At 33.9% G+C, this 22992-nt stretch overlaps 1 protein-coding gene across 2 annotated transcripts in view; it reads right to left on the bottom strand.

The window, feature by feature from the left end:
* The window catches only part of Galnt13 (polypeptide N-acetylgalactosaminyltransferase 13), a 522920-nt gene that overhangs the window by 486082 nt on the left and 13846 nt on the right, over window positions 1–22992 (bottom strand). For both annotated transcript variants that reach the window (XM_074070810.1, XM_074070809.1), the window contains exon 2: window positions 11941–12011. The gene's annotated coding sequence lies outside the window, so the exon portion shown is untranslated. The remainder of the gene's footprint in view (window positions 1–11940; window positions 12012–22992) is intronic.

The following is a 22992-nucleotide window of genomic DNA, read 5'->3' as shown; positions in this document are numbered from 1 at the left end:
AGTCTCTCTTTCTTTAATTATAAAAATCACCTAACTTGGATTTTTCATGTCAGTTTGCAATTGGCTCTGCAAGATATACTTGCTGTTTCTTCATGTGTCAGTTGTTCCTCCCATTATTTTTCCAAGTTGCCTGTATTTTCTTCATCTTGTATAGAGCAACATCATATTTCTTGAGGACCATCCCAATATTCCTCTATAATCTCCACTTGCCATTATACCGAAATTTAATTTCTCTGATGAAAACCATAAGGCATACTCTAAATCCTTTCTTCATTTAACTCAAAGTTAAATGGTAATTTATAACACCTAAGAAAGATAATGCCCATAGTCTTACCTGAAAGAGGCTAAGTAACAGCCAAATCCCCAGAATTATGAGTGTTCATATCAAAAAGCCAGAAATATAAAGTACTTTTTTCTTAAAAATAGCAATATTCAGATAACATAACTAAGATTATTAAACAGACTTTGACTCTAGCTCCACCCTCACCCATCCATTTATTTGGAGATAATGAAGAAGTTAATTTTTCTGCTTAAATCCAGTTGTTCCCATATTTATAAAATGACAATAAAAGCTATATGTACTTATAATTTTATGGTAAAGATTACACATATTAAGTGAGAAGCAGAGGAACTGGTGCACTGTAAATTGTCAGTACATGTTATGATTACTGTGACAAATATTATGATAATAAAAATATTTTTTATACAACTTGGGAAGAGAAAAATATTTAAAAGTCACTTAAAGAGTATGCTGTTTAATCTATTTATTTGGCAAATAATTTCCAAGTGCCTGATCTGCTCCCAATCCTAGCCCAAACTAGATGCTTGGGACATCTCACCCCACAGAGTCATAATTTAGCAGTTCTAGATAAAGTCAAAGGCTGGTACAAGATTAAATTTTCTGAAGCCAACATCATTGTTAAGAACACTAATTTGTTATTTTTACTTTGTTCCATATATATCAGTGCTATGTTTTTAAACTTAGGCTTGTAATAGGCAAAATAGTGGTATTTACAAATTCACAGGTAGACTTGTTGATTCTGAAGCACCTATGGGGTGTCCAAGCAGAATTGCCCAGAGGCAGGTGAGTAAAGAGATTAAATTTCAAGGGAGGTAAATATGAAGGAGTCATCAAACTGATGTGAATTGAAGTCATGGAAATTTATAAATTATGTTCAGTGCGAGTGTTAGTGTAGAAGAAAAGTGATTGCCACAAACAATCTTACAAAATACCAATTTGTAAGAAAGAAAAGCCCATAAATGAGACTGAGCAAGCACCATCAAAGGAAGAGAAAAAGCAGTGCAGTCCTTCCAATAGAAGGACTTTTAAATAGAGGGATAGATCAATGGTACAAAATTGTGCAAAAGCAGCAAAAAAATATTTTCTATGTGAAGTCATAGGACTAATTTTGTGACCTTAGAAAGCACAGTTTCAGACAAGCAGACAAAGGAAAGTCTCTGTGTGTTGAGATTTGAATGGATGTGAAAAGGGATTATATACATAAATCTTAGAAACATTTAGCTGTGAATAGAAATAAGAGTTATGGTATAGCTAAAAGAGGACCTGGAATAAAAGGATGTTATATGTACACATGTGTATTACTTCTTGACATGTTTAACACCATAAGTAGGAATCGGGAGGTTGAACATGCAGAAAGGAAAAAAAATACTCATTTGAGTTAGGACTCCCAGAACACATACAAGAGTAAGATTCAGGGTATACATGAGGGCAGTGACTCATAAGGAAGAGGAAACACTGGAAGGGAAGAATGAAAGGATTTCTGGATACTGGTAAATTAACAGATGCTCATTTTCTCTGTACATCCTCTGTAAAGAAGGAAGAAAGAAGAGTGGTGGTGAGATTACAGCCTAGGAAAGTAGAAAGTGGTTGATATAAAACTCTGGAGAATGGAAGATGAAAAGCACATAAAACTTCCTTCTCAGAGTAGAGGTCTAAGTTGAGATTGTCCTTCCAAATCCATATCTGGTTGCTTGGCAAGTACCATCTCTAAGGTCAGGAGCCCAGGAGGACTTAGGCACAATTCCATTTCTATTATTTTATACCTTCTAACAAAGAAGTTGATTCCAGGTGGTATACATTTTATTTTGTATTTTCAAGTTTTTTGAACAAAGTGTATCACTTTAAAAATCGAATTCTTTTAAATATGACTAAATTGTGCTGAGGATGTAGCTGAGTGGTGGAGTACTTCCACAGTATATTCAAGCCCCTGGGATTGCTCCCCAGAACTTCAATAAACAAACAAACATGAATGAATCAAACATGGTACTATGTGATTAAAATCTCAAAGAACTCTTATTTAACATGTTCTGAGTATGATGAAAATGATTTGGAAAGTCCTTTCTCTTAAAAATGAGTATTGATGCATCTTGCTAAACCTTTGCTCTCAGAAATGTAGATACAGCAAAGGAAGAAAACAGTGAACTGAGTAGAAACCCCAATAATCATGCTCTAAGACAGCAGCATATTAATAAAAGAATTGTTTGTGGTTATGATTATCATTGACAACTGATTAAATGGCACTGTCTTTATTCTTTCTCTTCTTTCTTCCTCCTCCCACTGTTGGTAACCCTTCGGTTACCAACATACCTCCTAGTTTGACCCTTTGGCTGCTCAACTAGGTGTCTCTGATACGGGTTGCCTGGCAACATGATGGCTAGAATAGTCAGCAGCCTGTGTGGTAACTCTATTTTCTGGCTTGCAGGTAGGAGATTTGGATAGAATTTCACGAGGGTTTCCCTTGCAATTCTGTTTCATTTCAATAGATATAATTAAATTTATTACTTGTAATGTTATTATTACGGCCCACTAAGCTTTTTAATATTGTTTAAATATTTTGGGGTTTTGTCATGATTTATCAGTACTGTCAGAAAATTTTTAAAGATTGAAATTGCACTTCAACATATTTCTTACCTTTTTAAAAGTTCATTATCATAAAAGACAAATTTTAAAAGACATTAAAAATCCAAAGGTTACTGACAGGAAAAAGATGTAAACAGAGTATCTTGGTTTGACATGTTCTGAATCTTGATCTAAACAACAGTAACACAGGAAAATAAAAATCCATCAATCTGTATACTTGATATTAGTGTACTTTAATATTGGACACTTTAATGTATATATGTTATGCTTCAATTCAAGAGTTTAAAAGGGTTTTGGCAATATTAATAAATATATAAACATACACAACAAGGGCTATAAAAGCTTCATATATGTTAGTTTTTGAACAAAAATAATCCTAATGCTTTATCACAGAACAGAACATCTTCTTAAAACCTAGGAATTTCTGTTGCATTTAATCAGTTTAAAAACAGTATTTTGCCATATGGCAACCAGGCTTTTACTAAGACCTTGCTATTTACAGAAAGGGAGCCTTAACTGTCAGTTCAAATGGGCAAATTCAAGAGAGCAGACAGCACTAATAACCACACACAGCAGATGATTTGCCATTTGTTTCAGTCCCACTAGATGGCAAGCAGAATGCTGCAGATGTGGAGAAAGATTACATCTGGAAACTTAGTGAAACATTCCATGCACAAAATTCTAGGTATATCCTTGTTGGTCTGGCCTCTGTGGGATACACTTGATCTCCACTTGCCTCAACTTCCTCTGGCATAATGTAAACAAATAAATAGATTAGAAAAATCTAACATAAACTTTTAAACACACTTCCTTGATAGCTTAATTTAATTCTATTTTAATTTTTAAACTTTACCATATAATCTTCATATCAGAATGTGAGGGCATTTTTGCCCCTTACCATTGGATCTTCTACAGAGCTTAGCATTGACCTTCGGCAGATCTTTTAAGTTTTTATTTTATTTGGTCCTCATTATGACTTTCATATACTGCCCCTGTTATGAATTTATAATCAATAACTCAGAGAACTTAAGTAACTTACCTAAAATTAAACCCTTTGTTTTTTCCAGCAATCTTCACAACCAAAATTTTAAGCCAATTTTCTAATATATAAAAATTATATTATTCAACTAATTCTACTGTTATTCCAGAACTAGTAAAATTTCTCAACAAAGCCAGTTCCTATAAAAATTAAACTTTGATTTCAGTAAACAAATATTTTTGAAATTATTTGCCTATAGGATATCTCTTTTGTCAAAATAATCTGACTAGCGAAAAAATATGCACAAAATTGAAGTACTATAAAGCTATCAGTTAGATGGCAAAGCTCAGTTCACCATGTAGTTAATTTGACAGCTCAGGAAATTGAGGTCCAGGGGAATATGATTCCTTTCAAAGTTTTATAACTTACTCTTGGTAGAACTCAAACTGGATTCTGTTAGATATTATTTATTCTTTAGATTGACATTGCATAAAATGGTACTATCATAAACCTAAATTTTGAGCAATACTTCAGAATGGTTCAAAGTATAAAAGTGATATATTAAAGAATAGAAATTGAACCTGCCAATCCCATCTAAAAGATAAAACTCTACCCAAGAGACAGACACAAGGTTAATTGTCTTTGTACTCTATCAATCAGTATATCACTAGAATCTATATTCTCTTCACTGAATCTGTTAATAAAAGATAACTAAAATAAAACATACTATTTATTGACCATTTCCTAGTGGTAGACCCTTTGCATATATTTTCATACTCAATTCGCACCAAAACATTTCAAGATAGTTATTATTCTCTTTTACATCTAGAAAGTAAAATCAAATAAGAACCTTGCTCAAGGTTGTATAGATAGTAATTTCCTAAATGAGATGAGAACCCAGTTTTGTATAATGCTACAGAACACCCTGCCTCAGAAATCAGGTACCCTAAATGAAATTCTTGCATTCTCATTGTGATGGAAACTGCTAAGAGCTTATCTTCCACTCATTCCTACTAGGTATACAACAGAGCAGTTGTATATGCAGCTGAAACACTACACAAAACAGCTTCATTTGCAACTAAGTGTAATGATTACAAGGTAGAAAATATTGGGTGGAGTTTACAGAGAATTTGAGAGTGGCTAAGTCAACTGTTTGCATGACTGTCATCTTTTTTAAAAATTCTTGCTGTGTAAAACATAAATGAAAGTGATGGCCAGGCTCTAGTATACTCATCTTCAGCTACTAGAAAATCTTACAAGATTAAGTCATATGGCTAAAATGGTGCAACAATCAGTTAGATGGTAAAGGTCTACTTACCATGTACTTGATTTGGCAACTCAGGAAACTGAGAACTCAAATTGGAATCTACATATTACCTATTCTTTAATTTGACATTGCATAAAGTGCTACTATCATAAACCAAAAAGACTAGAATCTTAATGACCTAGGAACTATAATTTCAGAGCCATAATCATAATATCAGATTTCCTTTATCCAGAGACCTGGGCTCATAAGGCAAAGAGATGTAGTAGATATCAAAGGATGGCAGGACATAAAAAATAAACTCTGTCACATTTGACAGAAAATAAGAGAAATAGGTGTTAGAAAAAAGGCCACAGATCAGAGTCTCTTGCTAGAGAGGGGCAGATAACTATTGTGCTAAGAATCCTACACTGATCTGAAGCAGAAATTTACTAACAGTAGAGGAAGATCAAGTAACCCTGTCCTACCAGAGAGTCCTACAGATCTGAGGAGGAGGTTAGATGCTATGAGAGGAATGGGCGGTAATGCTGTCAGAGCCACTCACATAGTTCCCAAATGCACAGTCCTTGTCTACCATAAAGAACAGAGAAATGTAATCAAGGCGAGCACTGTGATGAGCCGTAGCACTCTACCACTAGGGAAGACTCAAGACTATAAAAAGGGGCCTTGTCTGTTACGCAAGCGTGGAAGAGCACTGGAAGGGTCAGAGAACCAACAGTGAGGAAAATCCTTATCACCCCAAGTCCTACATGAAGCCTGTGGGGAAGAAACATCAAACAACACGAATCAACAGATTAACTAAGTCAAAGAGTCATTTGATATCTCAACAGGAGCACTTAATAAAAATTTAAAACCTAAGCTGGGTGCAGTGACACATGTGTGTTGTCCCAGTTACTCAGGAGGATCACTTAAGCCCAGGAGTTCAAAACTAGTCTATGCAACATAGCAAGACCCTGTCTCAAAAAAAAAAAAAAAAAGAAAGAAAGAAAAGAAAACCGATTCATGATTTAAAATCAGAATAAAAATAAATTTCTCAATCTGTTATTTAAAAAAAACAAAATAAGCATGATTGTTAATAGAAAAATGGCAAAAGTATTCCTTTTGGTTTGGAAATTAGAATGTACACTCTTTCCACTCTCATCATTGTTTTGGACATTGTAAACAAGTCAGTAAGACATGTAAAAGAAAGAAAGGAATAGAATATTAAATAACTATATCATTATTCATAGACATCCTGGGTCCTTTTATAGAAAATACAAAAGAATCTGCTGAAAAAAGCAGAATTAGTAAGTGACTTAACAATCTGCTATAACCAAGGTCACTATACAAGGAGTAAAAAGAAAATGAAGTTTTCAAATATACATTGCATATATCAATATTAAACTGCAGAAACTAACCAAAATGTATAAGAAATTTTTCTTTGTCAAAAAGCCTCATAAAGACATTTAAGCCAGGCATGGCAGTGCACCCCTCTAATCCCAGATATGCAGTAGGTCATAAGTAGAAAGATAATGGTCTGAGACAGTCTCTAGCAAAAAGCATGAGACCATATCAGAAAAATGAGTAAAGCAGAAAAGAGTTGGAAGCATGGCTCAAGTGGAGAGCACCTGCCTAGCACATACAAGATCCAGAGTTCAAAATCAGGAACAGGTCCTGCAGGGCGAAGTGGGGGTGGATGCTGGCACCAGTGGGAGGGAGTAGGTGAAGGGGGAAGAGGGTAGGAGGGTGAAGAACACAGTGCAAAAACTATGTACACATGTACGTAAATACAAAAATGGTACACATTACTCAAAAAGGTGATGCAAAGCAAACTGCCACCAGAATAGCTAAAAATAGAAGGAAACTAAGAACTTGAAAGTGGATGATGTGCTTTCTGTACAGGAATGAATACAGAAATGTTAAACTGGCCGGGGGCACCAAGGGAAAGGGACTAGAATGGAGTGAAGAGGATTAGAGAAGATGAACCAATTGAGGTTGCAATACAGTATGCATGGAAATATCACAAGGAAACTCCCTGTGCAGCTATCTTTATCTCAAACAAGCAAAAGCATCATGTTTTTCTTTTTTAATCTTTTTTTTCTACAAAATCAGGGAACAGGTCCTAGGGGGGGCACGATGGGGATGGGAGGGAGCTGGCACCAATGAGAGGGGGTAGGTGGAGAGGAAAGGGGGTAAAAGAATGAAGAATACAGTGCAAAAATGGTACACGTGTATGTAAACACCTGTTGAAACTATTCCAGAAATGACAAGAGATAAAGCAGAGCAGTAGAGGGAGTGAATTCGAGTATGATATAGTCAATACATTGTAAGAACTTTTGCAAATGCCACAATGTACCCCTACCTGGCACAATAAAGGAAAATAAAAATAGGATGGACTTACTAAACATCAGTAAGGATAAACAATGGGGACTCACAGACACTATGAGTTTTCTTTCCATTCCACACACCAAGGAATACACATAACATGACTATTTGGCATACAAATTTTAAAATCATGCTAAATTAAAATTTTGTAGTAAGAAACATAGCATAAAATATTAAAATGATTATAAAAATCAAGGAAATATTTACCATTAAAGTCTTAATAATGTTATCTGTTGGGAAAATGATGGAGAGGAGATAATGTCTGGGGAAAAAAAGGAAAAGATGGGATGCAAAAATGTTCCATTTCTTGATCTTCTTGATGATTACATGAGTCTTTGCTTATAAAATTGTGCTGTGCATTTAAGGCATAAAAATTCAAAACAAAAAGCTTAAATGGAGGGCCAGTAGAGTGGTTCAAGTGGTAGAGCATCTGCACTGCAAACACAAGGCCCTGAGTTCAAACCCCCAATACCACAAAAAGGAAAAAAACAAAGCTTAAACAATAATTCTGTAATTAAAGTTGACAAATTAACAACTGTTAACATGAGATAAAAGTTTAATGAACATAACTAATATTGCAAAATTACTGTGTGTAAATAGCTTTATCTCACTGAACCTTTGCAATATTCAGAAGACGTAATACATTTACAGGTGAAGAGCCTGGGGCAAACAATTTACGCACACACATAGCTAAGGAGGCTTCCATTAGCATCTGAACCAAATGAAGCATAATGGTTCTGGAGCCCATGCTCTTATACAGTACAATGTACAACTTTTCCAAAACAGAAAAATAGAGATGCTCCCTAAGCTGGGTGTTATTCTCTTCCATTGTCAAAATTATTGCTCAGTATGATAGGTAAACTAAGTCTAAAATACTAGCCTTTCATGACCCAAGATATTAAATCTTTTATTTAGCACTCTGCCTTGTTTCATTTTAAGCTCTGCAAGAGAAGGAAGACAAATCACATTAAGGTGACATATTTACTATTCTAATTTATAACTGAATAATATCATAAATTACCCTCTGCCTGTTGCCCAGCACACAAGTGAATATATACATGAGATTCATCACTGACTACAAGGAATATCTCTCCTTAAAGGTCAGAAGATTTTTTTTTCTCTATCCAAAGACCTATTTAATGAAGGGACAAACTCAGAAAAAATCTGAGTAATAACAGCATCATTTTCCAATTTAGTCAATCTGCAGACCTCAATTATTTCTTAGAAGAATGATGGCATAGTGGCCAACTGCAGACTGCAGGAGCAGTGGAGTGACCAACTACAGGAGAGTCAACTCATTGGACTCAGATGTAGACTCTGGGATTTAGGTGCTGTACATAAGTGACCTGGGGACAATTTGCTTAAGGAATGCATTTTAGTTTCCTCTTGTACCAAATAGGGATGAAGGTCATTAGCATTTAAAAGAAGGCTAGTAGGTAGCAAATCTTTGAATATGCCTTGAATTTCCTTCCTTCCAAATTTCACATCCCAAATTGCCACAGCCATCTAAAAACTGATGCTGCCTACAAGTCTTCCAACTGCAATCCATTCTGACGATATTGCTAGGCTAATATTCAAAAGAGAAAGTTTTTGATAACAGGATTAACCCTAACAAAATATGCTATCTTTCTTTTTAATTATCTACCAATTAAGTTTAAATTTCTTGAATATTTACCAGTACTTTCCACAAGGTGCCTTCAGCCTTATTTCCACGAGTATGTTTATAGTTTAACCTAAAAAAATTATTCTTTGGGGGAACTAATCAATTTGCCATTCTTTGATGTGGCCTCTTCACTTCTTACTTTCCTAGACCATTTTTTCTTGACTGTTCTGTTAACTTTTTCCACCTGCAACAAGATACAGTCCAAATGCAATCTCCATGATAAAATCTTGGACCAATGCAGTTGAGAATGAGATCTCCCTCTTCATCTCTGTTTTTCTGGGGGTTTTTTCTTTACACTTTTATACCTTCTTTAGTTCTCAAATTACTTTAATATTAGTTTTCTTAATATGATTAGTTTACACAATTTTCATGATAAACTTCCTATATCATCCTATTTATATATATCTGGCCTATCCTATTTCCTCAAATTGAACACGGACATTCCTTGAGAGTATTTTTCTTCCTCCCTCCTACTTGCATTAGCACAGGATCTTTCAAATTTAACTGAACTAAATGGAATAAAATTACTAAACAAATTCACTGGCTTTAACTTTCAGAGACTAAATCTGAAAAAATTTAGTAGACAGTTTTATAAATCCTTCATGTTCAAAGCCAAGAGAAGTATAGGAGCAAAAAAAGTAAGAAAAAAGATACAATTTTCAAGACAATTAATTTCAAATTGTTCCGTAGTCACATTGATACTTATTAGGCAATTGTGTAATTCTTTTCTTTGAAAATAAATCATCAAATAATCATTACTAAAAGTTTCTTATATATGGTGTGAGGGCTGAGAATGTTTTCATACAAATAAAATACAGGCAGAGCAGCCACAGAATCTCTGACTTAACACCTAGATTAACAGCATAAAGACGCTTTAGAACTAAATTGCCTCGGGCTTCGTTCCTATGAATGACAGATTCAAATTTTCTTCTATACGTCTTCCTGATATGAAAAACATATCTGCCTCATGCTGAGAAATAACTGAGATGTTGAATATAAAATGCGCTGTAAAAAATCAAAACTTAATGAATGTTTTCTTGCCCCATGAACCTTGAATTTCTAGGAATTCCTTAACAGAGCACTGGACGATTGTTCACTTAAATTATTTGACAACTATTTCTTTTATTTTTTATAAACTATTTCTGTCTCCATCAAGGTCAGCACTTCACAACTGCCCACCCTCTTCTCTCCAAAAAGCTCAAAAACTCACATTTTTAGCCTAGGTCTGCAATCAACACACAATAAGATACATATGTATTTTGGTTTTATATACTGTATATACACACACGGGTTGATTAAATGGTTTGATTTTCACTAAAGAAGTAAAGGCAATTTCTAAAAGTATTTTGTTCTGTTTTCAAAGAAGACCGAAATTCAGGATTTTTTTGAACATGTCAATTAACTGTCCTCACTGAGTCCCTGTTTTCCAGTACTTTACATAGCATGATGATGAAATTATGATGCTTAACTAACAAACACACTTCCCTTGAAGTATCAATTCCAAATGAAGAACTACTTACGTTTATTGAGCACTTATTATGTATCTGAAACATATTAACTTATCATAAATAAGATAGCTCTTACTCTTATATCCATTTTGAAAAGACATTAAGTAATTTGTTCCAAGTTGTATACCTAGTAAGTGATAAATCCAGGATTTAAAGCCAGGTGTTCTGAATGCAGTCTAGATTCTTAAGCCACTACTGCTGTCCATTTATTTTTGGAGTTGTTATATTGGGAGACAATGTACAAACATTAGTACTCTCATTATCATTTCTACAAAATTCTACTGTAGGATTGTCCTCTAGATCATCGCTATTCATCAAAGAAGGCAGTTAGACGGATAAAGGCTAGACTCAGATTCTCCATTCTCTTCCATCTCTAACATAACATGGTAACACTGACCTGTGTGTTTTTCAATGAATGAAAGAAGATCCTTAAAGAGCTTTGGAATTTTAATAACTAATTTTTTTTATCAAAGATAATTCAGGTGGTTCATAAACTTTCTTTCAGGCATCTACATTTTTACTTATTCCCTAGTTCAAATGAGCCCAAGTCAAGAACTGAGAAGCCTCACTGACATGGAACAGTGACATAAGTGACAAAACAAAGGGAAAAAACTCCAACATTGTAAGGAGAATACTTAAGCAGAGTTGAAATCAAAAGGAATGATCAGAATGTATTGAACACTTACATGGAAGCCACTAAAATCAACCTAAGTTACTGGTTGGGGGTAGCATCTTGTAAAATGTTTTGTTCAAAGCCTAAATTCACCACAACACTGAAAAGGCTTTGAGCAAACTATTAAAATTCTGGGGGTCTAATTTTTCTCATTTAAAAATGGAAATAAAAATAAAGATTTTAAAATATTTGGGGGAGGATTAAAGGCAATATTTATATAAATTGCCTAACATGTAGTAAATCTTAACACGCACTAATTCAATACTCCTTTTTAAAAATTTCCTTATCAACACTGGCTAATATCAGTAATCTTTCCTTCAGTCTATTTAACCTACAATTAAGAGTAAAAAAAATCTTACTTAGAGAAAAGGGAGAAATGTTTTGCATGAATGATTTAAGAATAAAATTAAGGATTAGAAATCTTGAAATAAAACAACTTAATTAACACTATCAACTAGCTCATCACCTTTTTCTCTTTTGTATATATTTTGGTCAATATACACAAATATCAAAAACTGTAAATAGAATTATGTTCTTTTATGACCATCTGTCAAATAGGTTTAGCATGAACTCAACTTAGTAGAATGATAAAAATATATATTACTTACTGTATGTGGTGCTTGGTAATTTCAAAATTATTTGAAAACATTCATCCTTGAAATATTCCTACAAAATGCATCTGTTGAATAAGAAAAAAAAATACAAAAGAGTAAACAATTTGCCAAGGTCACAGAAAAACTAATCCAGACCAACATATACTTAGATGCTACATAGGTAAACATACTGAAATAAGGTTTTGCAAAATGCAGATTACATTAGCAAAGTATACTTAACTAATTAAAAATATTCCAAACTACATGAAAGTATTCCAAATGCCAAAAGGACACTGACAAGGAAGAGGTTTAAAAAAAAGTTTGTACTGGCTCCAAAATTGCTTTGTAAATACCCCTAGAATATTGGCAGAATAACATAAAATGAATTCAAAAACTGAAATGCTTATCAATAAATATACTCAGAGATTTGAGGTGATTACTCAAATAATACAAATTCTTAAAATGTACTTTTGTCTGACATATGAAGATCACTGAGTTAGACAAGAATTTTGTTTGATTTATCTAGAGAATTGCACCAATTCACTTTGTAATTGCATTTCAATTCTAATTGAAATCATGCACTGAGAAAAATGTAGCCATGCTACTTGCACACCTCAGAATAAAACACATAGATCTATTCTCTGTTTTCTATAATGTCGATGTGATTATAAGGAGAAAGTGATTTAATCAGGCTTTACTAATTAATTTGCTTGTTTTAGAGGCTAGGTATTAGAAGAACACATTAACTTTAAAGCTAAAAATATTTCAACTTAAATGGATTTTATGCTATTAAGCAGTTTGTTTTATGAAAGAACTGCTCAAAAGAAATAAAATTCAACCTAATGAAAATTATATATAACCAGCTAAGTACAGTGTGGTGTTCTCTCAGACAGGTCAGACACACTACAGGCAATGAAATAAAAATCCCCTAAGAAGCTTGCTTCTTAGAAGACTATTAGAATTACTGACAAGAGATATGAGGCGTTACAGTACTAATCAAAACACCACTGTACTAATACAAAGGTTGTGCTTTTGTGTTCACCAAAACCTATTCTAACTAAATCTGCAGTCAAACATTGAAAACAAGCATCCTGAGAAGAATGTCTAATTTATCTTTCTCTAGTGTGTTAAGGAGACCAGGATGACACTTTTTTCTTCTGGCCCATGAATGAATGATTTTACTAGTGATCAACACAGAGCCTCTCAAATAAGAAAAAATAGATGTAGTTAACTGTAGTAATTGAAACAGCATGGTATGGCATAAAATTAGACACATAGACCAATGGAACAGAATAGAGAGCCTAGAAGTAAATCCACACAACTACAGCCCACTGATTTTGAACACAGTGAGAACACAGTGGGGAAAGGACAGTCTCTTCAATAAATAGTAATGAAATTAAGTTATATTTCTCACCAGTTAAAACATCAACTCAAAGACGTAAATGTAAGACTGGAAACTATAAAGCTCCCAGAAGAACAGCTAAGGTAAACACTTTAGCACATTGAAAAAGCAATGATTTCTTGGGCAAGACCCCAATAGCACAGGAAACAAAAGCAAAAATAAACAAACGATACTGCACCAAATTAAAAGGACACAGCACAGCAAGCTAAAAAAAAATCAAAAGTGAAGAGGCAACCTAATGAATTGAATCAGAGAAAATATTTTCATCAGATAAGGGACTAATACTCAGAGTCCATGAGGAACTCCAAAAACTCAAAGCAAAGAAAAAAAATCCTATTTATAAATAGGCAATACACCTAACTATACATTTCTCAAAAGAAGACAGAGAAATGGCCAACAGGCATATAAATAATGTTCAACATCACTGATCATCAGGGAGATGCATATCAAAACCAGAATGAGATATCACTCAGAATGATATCCAGAAGAGTGAATGGCTCTTATCAAGAAGAGAAAGACAGTAAGTGCTGGAGAAGGATATTGGATTAAAGGGACCCCTGCATGCTGTTTATGGAATGTAAATTAGCATAGTGATTATGGAAAATGGCATGGAAGTTTCTCAAAACTTAAAAACAGAACTACCATATGATCCAGCAATTCCACCACTGGGTATATATCCCATGGAAATGAAATCAGAATGACAAAAAGACATCTGTATTCCTATTTATTGCAGCAATTTCACAATAGCCATGAAATAGAACAACCTAACTGTTCATCAGCTAATGAACAGATAACGTTTCACTATAAAGAAACGATAAATGTTTGAGGAGACAGATACAGCTACCCTGATTTTAACATTACTGGTAGACACACGTATCTAAACATCACAAGGTACCCTATAAATATGTACAATTTTTGCATAAAGTTTTTAAAATACGTTTATTTCAAACTGAAAAACATGGCTTACTAATATGTGTTGTTTTTCCCACATGAGAGCTATAAAAATATTAAGCAATATTTAAAAGTGGGAGATTTCTCTTAAGAATGCTCATTTCTAGCCTTTTTTTTTTTTGAAAGAATAAAGATCCATAAGGCTGGGCTCAAAGCGTGCATGGAGCAGAGACATGGCACATGCTTTCTGTGCTCACACAGTCATTACTTTTGCAAACTCCTCTACTTTGCCACTTCAAGCAGTGGAGAGCTCTGCCTCTCATTCAAGCCTCTCTTCTCCTACCAGCTACAATTAGAACACTTTGCTGTGGAACTGGAGAGAGTTTTCTCTTATGCTCAAATGCTTGCTTCATCAGTTGAAATAACTCTTTATAATACTGTACTACACTGGATTCCCAAAATTTTAATCTACATACATGTTTTAAAGTTCCTTGGGGTTGAATGAATTTCCATTTATTCAAATATATTTGATATTTTTTAAGTTAAGAGAGAAAGTTACCAACACAAATGGTTAGTAATACATCATTAAGAGAACAAATTATCTCAAACATACCTTTCAGAGAGATATTTACTGGATTGATACATGTATCACATAACAATTATAATGATTAAAAAACCTTCAATTTAATTAAATAAACTGGATTAAAGGTGAAGCTATTTCAAAAATTTTGGATACATGATGGCATTTTTGCAAATGTCTTGAAATAACAACACAGTGTGCAGCATTTTAAAAATAGGCCCAAATTCTAGTCCCTCAGATAGTAGGAGCCACATGAATCTGGAACTCTCTGCATTTGTATCCTGCCAAACAAATATGCAACTGACAAAAAAAAAAAAAAAACAAAACACCTAAGTCCTAGGACTTCAGCATAACTGCATGTTGGAGAATAATACAAATGCCAAGTTAACAGTAAACTTCTAACAGAGCATTCTTCAAGTTCCCTCTGTCTACATTACAGAGACACAGGGGTCCACAAAACTGTGAGGACAGTGAGCACAAGGTCCTAAGAGTCATACAAAAATCACTAGCATGAAATCTGTCTACCCAAACTATGAAAGTGCTCAGAAACTCTCCTAGCACAATACAAGATAGGTGCAAGGAAGGGACTTCTTATATGGAACTGGAGGTGACGTTTCTGGGAAAGAAGCATGCAAGGTATTTTACAAAGATCTGGATGTGTCAAATGGACCCCGGACCCACTCTCAAGAGGCTTCTACTAGTCAAATCTAGGAGAATTGGGAAATTAAAGTAAATAATTGTGGTAAGGAATCTATTCCTTTCTAGAATTCCCTCTAAAATACACAGATGGATTGGTGGAGTTACAAAATCATCATTAAGTAAGCATTATCACAGATTAATAAGAATCTGTGAACCAGGCAATGGCTCATACTTATAATCCCAGCTACTCAGGATGCAGGGATCAGAAGGCTCGCAATTCAAGGCTAGTGAGGGCAAAATGTTAGTGAGACCCATTTCAACCAATAAGCAGGATTTGGAAGTACAGGTCTGTAATCACTACTTCACGGTGGCATAGATAGTAGAATAACAGTCCAAGGCCAGCTCTTGGCAAAAAATGTGAAACCTTGTGTAAAAAAATTACTAAAAGCAAAAAGGGTTGAAGGCATGATTCAAGGGGTAGAGCACCTGCCTAGCAAACATATGGCACTGAGTTCAAACCCCAGTACCTCCAAGAAAGAAATGAAGTAAGGAAGGAGGGAGGGAGGAAGGAATGAATGATCTGTGGATGAGCACTAGGAGTGAAAATGTGATGACAAATAGGATCGTTCCATAATCTGAAAATATTGTTTCACAAAGAAGTTACTAATCTCAATGGGGAAAATAGTAACTTTCAGTGGACAAACTTGGCAGAGACCACTTTAACTAATTGATCAAGGATAGCACCATTAATAATGGGGCAAATAAACATGATACACGTGAGAAGGATTCAACATCACTTTTGTAATACATTTGCTAAAAAATGCAAATGTACCATAATTAATGACCAGAATTAATCACGGAGAAAGAAACAGCAACCAAATCCACCTTGAGGACTTTGTACAAAATATCTGACCTGAGCCATTGTCAAAGTAATTAAACACTGAGAAAATGTTATAGACTAAAGGAAATTTAAAACACATGACAACAAATGTACCTGTAATCGTGGATATGTATGGGGGACACAATAGTACTGTTACAATATTAAATTATTTACTTTTCATAATTATATTTGATTATGCTAAAAATGTTCTTATTCTTAGGAAACACACAATAAAATCTTTCAGTTGAAGAAGCATGATGCCTGAAATTTATTCTCAAATGATTGGGGAAAAAAATGAATGAGTGTGGAAAAAAAGGAATGAGTGTATGTGGACAGAAAGAGGGAGAGAGAGAGAGAGAGAGAGAGAGAGAGAGAAGATAGTAAAATAAGGTGAAAAGGCAAATGTAAACAACTAATCAATCTGGACAGACATGGAGTATTTAGAGATCTTAAATACAATTCTTAAAAATGTGCTATATGTTTAAAAATTGTTATTTTCAAACCAAAATTGAAATTACTCAAAAAAGTAGAAAGAAACAAAGGTAAATAAGTGTTGCATTTAGAAATTTTGAGATCACAGGATGGGACACTAGCCAAAAATAAATCAATGAATTTTGTTAAATTACAAAAAATTTACATGTAAATAAATGAATTTAAAAAAATTATATCAGAATCATGGCCTAAAGTTTTTATATAACAGGAAATCCAAGGTACCACATAGGCATCTTCCTTTATTTTATATATTACATATATATATCTTTATTAAATCCATATATAGCATTTAAATTAAAGATTCATGTTTATGCAAATATTGTCTATTTATATATGCATTAAATATATAAAATACAGAACAATGAAAATAAATGTGGAGTCTAGTTTTGGGTTATTAAATAACCCAAAATTGTAGTCAGCAAAATGATAAAGTTAAATGATGAGAGGATAATCATAAAACAAATGAAAGTAGTCTGCCATTAAAGAAAAAAAGAATAAGATCATCTAATAGTCTTTAAATATTATCACTACAAATGGTTTTTCCATATATAATTGGTATTCTAAATCAGAAGTTCCAAGATTTTTTTTAATTTAGGGGAAAAAAGGAAACATAAGATATCACCTTCAATTTCTGAAACAATATATTGTCATGTATAACTGTCTTGTCTTTACTTGAAGAGTATTATTCAAAGAATTATACAATGTACACAATTTTATGATGAGATTGTTTATTTAATTGTCAATTTCTTTTTGTGATACTTTCACTGTTGCTTATCATTAAACTGCAACTTCACTTCATTGATTAATATTACATTGTTATGATGTCATCACTTATTTTGGTTTTTCAAATGCAATTTATCAAATATTTGCCTCAAAAATGAATACTGTGAAGACCTTTGTGCATGTCTGCTGCCACAGCAGGAATATACCCTTAGGATAAAATACCCAGAAGTGGCATTGCTGAGATAAATCACAGGAGGCTGTGAAGACTTCTTAAACCATACATTTTTAATATTGATGCACACCATTTCCCTATCTAAACATCTTCAAAATCAAGTTACATTTTCCAGTCACTGCACCTGTGGCACTTGTGCCAGTGTTTCCAGCCTCCTTGGGCCCCACTTTGGCCCTGGCAGCTCATGTTGTCATGTTTTCAGTTGACTTGTAGGACACATGTTAAGTATAATTACTGTTTAAAATGTCTTCAAAATGACTGCACCAAAAGTTAACAGTGACATTTTAAAAATATTTTTAGGGCAAGGCATAGAAACAGAAAAGCTATAGTAAAATAATTCATTTTGGGAGGAGTTAACATAATTCCTTCATTTTTTACAAAGTAACGATCTAATACTTTACAAGATTTAAGGAAAGAAAATACAAATAGATGAGGATGTGTTATAGTCTGATAAATCATGACACTCAAAAGGACTAACTTTTACATGTCCAAAGATGCAGGAAACATTACAGGTCCCCTAGAGTAACACAAACAGCTACACCAGGTCTTGGTCTTATTTCTCATTACAGCAACAATGTATCAGAATGCCTCACCAACAATAGATATTTGAAAGTGCCCACTTTAATTAATGGTTCTCTTCAATCTTCAACTTATTCCAGTCTAACCATTTTTCTTCCCATATTCATTTTAGATTGATGAAACGACCCACAGATAAAACAACTTGACTAGTGTATAGAATCCATACTGTGCATTCTTAAATTCTGACAATTTATACAAATATCATTCAGTATAAGCACCCAATAAAATAAACACTTTTGGAATCTTACTTTTCTCAGCAGGTCACTGACTCACTGACAACTTGTGCCTCATTGCACAAGACATTTTCTTTATTAGTTGATGAGAAACTTGTGGGAAACATAAACTAAATCTTACTGAAGTAAAGATATATGAACTTTTTTGCTTTCCCTTATATTTAAGTCCAATCACTGTGTCAAAGAATAAAATTAGATAAACTCAGAGTGATTTATTTGGCTTAGTCATATTGGTTGTTAACCCATGGTTTTCTTTTCTTTGAGTTGTGTAGAAATCAATTCTCTCTGATTTGTTCCTCTGTTTTCCTAGATACCAAAGCAAGCTGATTAACCTATAATCTCTGGAGTCATTACTGATGTGTTCTCTCTCACACACTCTTTCTCTCTCTCTCTCTCTCTTTCTCTGAATTTTCCCCTCAAAACTCTAAAGGCTGGAGGTATGGCTTAAGTGGTATTGTGTGTACCTCGCAAGCATGAAGCTTTCAGTTCAAACCCCAGAACTGCCAAATGAATAAATTAGTAAATAAATAAACCTTGGTATTATAGATGTACACTTTCTATTTCAAATATGACTTATAAAGGTAATTTTGATCATAAGCATGACAAATCCAAATTTCCTGGCATATACAAATATTTAGGTAATAAAAATTATCCAGCTAATAATCTAGCAAAACCCTAGCATTAAAAATGCTGGAAACTAGTATAGAAAAATTGGGGCATAAATAAGCAATAAAATGCAATTTTCAAAAACTTAATAAAATGTGATTTTATGGCAGTAGTTGGACCTGTCTGTTGTCTCCCCAATGACTAATTTTTCTTTGTTCTTATATAAACGTTTATACCTTTTAGCTACTGATTTCAAATGTATATAATGTTGGAATTCTGGCAGCTATTTTAAGTACATGAATTGTAGAATGACAAGAAAGATCCAAGATTCCTGGTGATATTATAAAGCCATCTTAGCAAGTGTGGCCTATCAACTTCAAGACTTTGTAATTTTGAAGCAAAAATAAAGCACTGATTTCTTTAGGCTACTAGGGGTATATATGAAATATAATTCCTACATAAAACACAGTATAATTTTTAGGTAAGAATAGAGAAAAATTTTATCTATCATGAATTGAATGATCATTTGGTTAGCATGTATTTTAAAATATTAAGATTCACACCTCAAATCACATTTAAAATGAAGTCAGAAGACAGAAATGTAAATAATTTAAGAAATTAGGATAAATTAAAAATCACTCAAAAAGGGAAATTCAGTTTCCACAGAAGAGAGTATTTAAAAGTTTAGTTATATTTAATTATATGTGGAATTGTCTTTTTAAATTAGATTCTAAGTAATAAAATAGCTTGAACATCAATGGAATAAATTATGATACACATTAAATATGAACACATAGCAACTAAGGATTGTTTAGATACTAAATTATTTTTTAAAAAAGATTGAAAACTCTTCTGAACATTTTTACATCTAAATTTAGAACTGTGGCCTTTCAAACCACAAGGTTCAATTAGAACTATAGTGTGAATATGAAATGGAATTCAATGGATTTTAAACATCATCTCAGGTCCATCATTTTGATAAATCTGTGACGATTATCTCTACAAAATATTATAGTAATATTTTTATATCCTCATCATATCCAAAAAAAGATACAAGAGGTATCACAAAGATTCATTCAATAGAGCATCATTAAATTCACAGCCCTTTATCCTACTGAATCAATATTTAACAATTTTTCAAGATGTTTATTGAATGACTAGCTATGTGATGGACTTCGGTTGGTCTCAGGAAATAAGTAAGAATGTGATGCCTCCATTGTGAAAAAAGCTCATAATCTCAAATGAGAGATGTAGGGAAGACACAACCAGGATACCAAGCAAGTTAGCAGCAGCAACAGGACAGAGTGCTATGAGAACAGAAAAAATAGAAAGATGATTTTGCCCTGGGTATTTGGAGAGATTCTTCTAAAAGGATTTTCCCACTTGAGCTGATCCTTGAAATGAAGAGATAGAAAACTCAAAGCTGAAAATTAATGTAGGTAAAGAAATGGGACGTGAACATTTATGACATGTTCAAGTAACACAGAAGTAATTCCCTGAATTCTGAAAATACATTAGAGGGGGTAAAAGATGAGATATGAGACTGAAAAGGCATTTAGAGCAGATCAGTGGGAAGGGCTCTGAATGATAAGTTTAAAAATTTGAAATTTAACCTATAGGGCTGTCAAAGGTTCTAACACTTAGGAGTTAGATGTAGACTAGATAACGACCATCACCACATGGTATGGCCTAGCTTTATTTTAGAGAAACATGCCAGTCCTGGCTTTACATTAAACACAATTTTGAATGAGGACAGGTAGGGTGCCAGGATCCTTCCTCAAGATCCTTTCAATGTTAAAATCTGGGATTTAATTTCTCCTGCAAAGGACATGAGTTCCAGACAAATTCTTACAAATGACAGAAAAAGAACTCTTGGGCTTCTCTGGTGAGTACCATAATGGCACCGCTATCTTAAATATTCAATGAGTTTGACAAGAGGGAAATCTGACTGGCTAGCATGGAATTTGGGAGGGAAAAAAAATCATGTAGAAGACATTCCTACAGGACAGTGGAGAAGGCAATTTCAATCACCCTACTGGGAAAGCCAGATAAAAATTCAACTGACCTAAACCCTTTTTGACTTGCATCATCTTCCAAAGTTGCTTCTATTGCTCTGGAAAGCCCAGGGGCCCTATCTGCGCATGTGTAATCTAATTAAGTGCATGGAGTAAGGAGTTAAAGGTCAGAGAACAAATGCCAGTGATCAGATTGCACTCATGAGATCTCCAGAAGAAGAAGGGAAGACTGTCCTATCCAGGCTCTACAGCAGTAAATGACATAGTCAGTCAGGCAGTGTAAGGTACAAAATGCTACTTGAGTGCTGTGCTTGAAGGGAGGAGAGAAACAGGCAACCACAACCCAGTATCTAGCTGGAGATGCCAGCTCCTCTTGTTTGGAGTGTGATATTCTAACAAATACATGTGGCCCTACAAAAAGAGATCCAGGCACAGACAGGTGTTAGCAAAAGGCACTGAAGTTTCCAACAAATAGGTATGAACCTGGATTGAGAAAGTAGCTCATGGAAAGTTGTAAATTGGGGTACAGTGTGAATTTGATCCCTGAGACCAAATACATGGCTTGTGAGATCAGAATTCTTAACTCCTCTGAATGACTTGCTTGATGGCAATCAGCCAAGCATGTCATCCAATCAGAAATCCAGATACTAAACAGCTTCCCTGTCCTTGAAACCTCTGCACAGTGGTAATGAGCACAGGAGACTCATTTGTCTATAAAATACAGCCATGAATAACACAGCACAAATAATCTACATGGAAAAGAAAAACTAAAAATTTTACAAAATAACATATGTCATAAGGTACTGATGAATCAAAGAATTAGTAACACTGTTCAAAAGGAAAGATGATCTTTATACTCATTTGTGATAAGAGTGGCCTTTTCTTCAGAGAATGGCTGGGCCTTATGAAAAACATACCTCTATGTGGTTCTTCCCTGAGTGGGGAAATAATCCTTAGAAGCAGGAATAAGAAAATCATCTTTATAACAGTATGAGACTTCAGCAAGCAAGCAGTAGTGCAGACACAGAAAAAAGGATTTTGCCAAGCAGACCTCCAAGGTGTTAGAATTGTAGACACTCAGTAACTACATGCCACAAGCATGAACCCATTGCTGAAAACCCATTAGTAAGTAGGATTTCTTAATGAAATTTTGAGGGTGGCTGATCTTATATTTACATGCACCTTAAAATAAGTGGATCACCAAATCTCTGACCAGATTTATTAACTGATTATGTATACTGACTGCTTAAGCAGGGATCATTTCATGCACCAATGAAGTGAAGTCAATTCTTTATTAAAATGTGGCAACGTTTTATCAGTCCACAATTTTATATTTCTGGTTATTATAAGATATAGCCCTCCAACCAAATAAAATATAATAAGATGATGGATACATACAATATGATTAAAGTCATGTAAACATTTTCATGACAAGCAATAAGAAAATATGTGATTTTTAAAAGAAGACATACAGGAAATAACACATTTAAAACATAATTACTATATGTGAGAAATTTAAGGTATATTTGTGGGGGGAGGGGCAAGGGTATAAGAAAAGTTTTTAGATTGGCTTAAAATCTCAAAACTACAGAGTAAAACAACAAAAACCTTATTAAAGAGATGCAGTTCAATGCTACAGCACTTTTATAGCACATATGAGACCATGAGTTCAATCCCAGCACCACAAAAAAAATTGGAAAAAAAAAGAGGAAGAAAGAACAAAACAAAAGAAGGAAGGAAGCAAGGGAAGGAGGGAGGGAGGGACTAAGCAAAGGGGGGGAGGGGGAAAAGAAAA

Source organism: Castor canadensis, chromosome 4, assembly GCF_047511655.1.
Source record: "Castor canadensis chromosome 4, mCasCan1.hap1v2, whole genome shotgun sequence".
NCBI lineage: Eukaryota > Metazoa > Chordata > Mammalia > Rodentia > Castoridae > Castor > Castor canadensis.
The sequence above is the reverse complement of the archived record's forward strand: the minus strand, read 5'-3'. Positions and strand labels throughout refer to the sequence as shown.